This window comes from Orycteropus afer, unplaced genomic scaffold (assembly GCF_000298275.1).
Source record: "Orycteropus afer afer isolate SDZICR_OR568_19922 unplaced genomic scaffold, OryAfe1.0 scaffold00130, whole genome shotgun sequence".
NCBI classification, from domain to species: domain Eukaryota; kingdom Metazoa; phylum Chordata; class Mammalia; order Tubulidentata; family Orycteropodidae; genus Orycteropus; species Orycteropus afer.
In genome coordinates this window covers 1,769,590-1,770,183 of record NW_006921717.1, presented here as the reverse complement: position 1 = coordinate 1,770,183, position 594 = coordinate 1,769,590, and positions in this window count along the sequence as shown.

Here is a 594-nt window from a genome sequence, read left to right as displayed (position 1 = left end):
CGCCCCGGCCGAGGCCCCGCCCCCAGACCCCCGCGGGAGACGAGAACTGCCGAGCGCCGAGCGGGCTGGTGGAGGAGGCGTGGCCTTTTCCTGCCTGGACCGCTCCGGGCCCACGGCGCCGCCCAGCGGCCGGCTCGGCGAGCGGCAGTGGGTGCTACGCTGTAGAGCAACCACTCGTTCTGTACAATGCGGAAGGGTTCCAGGGCTGCCTCCCAGCCGGATGTGGGGCCCTCCAGGGCCTAGGAGCCTCCCAGCAGCTCTGTGTTTCCCCACCCTGGCTCACCAAGGCCCTGCAAAAGAGTATTTCCCGCATCTGCAGATAGAGAGACAGGCTCACAGAACTTGGGTGACTTCCACTCTCCTCCAATCTAGGCAGTGGTCATCTTTTTCTTCGTGTATGTTTCTCTTCAATACGTTTTTTTTTTTTTAAGTAGGTGACAGAGTCACTCCTCTGCTTACCATTCCCTTGAGTTGGGATCAATCTTGGTTTTCCACTGCAGTCAGAGTAAGTATGAACTCTTTTTTTTTTTTTTTTAATTAGGATTTGGGTGAAGATTTACAGAGTAAATTCACTTTTCATACAGCAGTTCACAT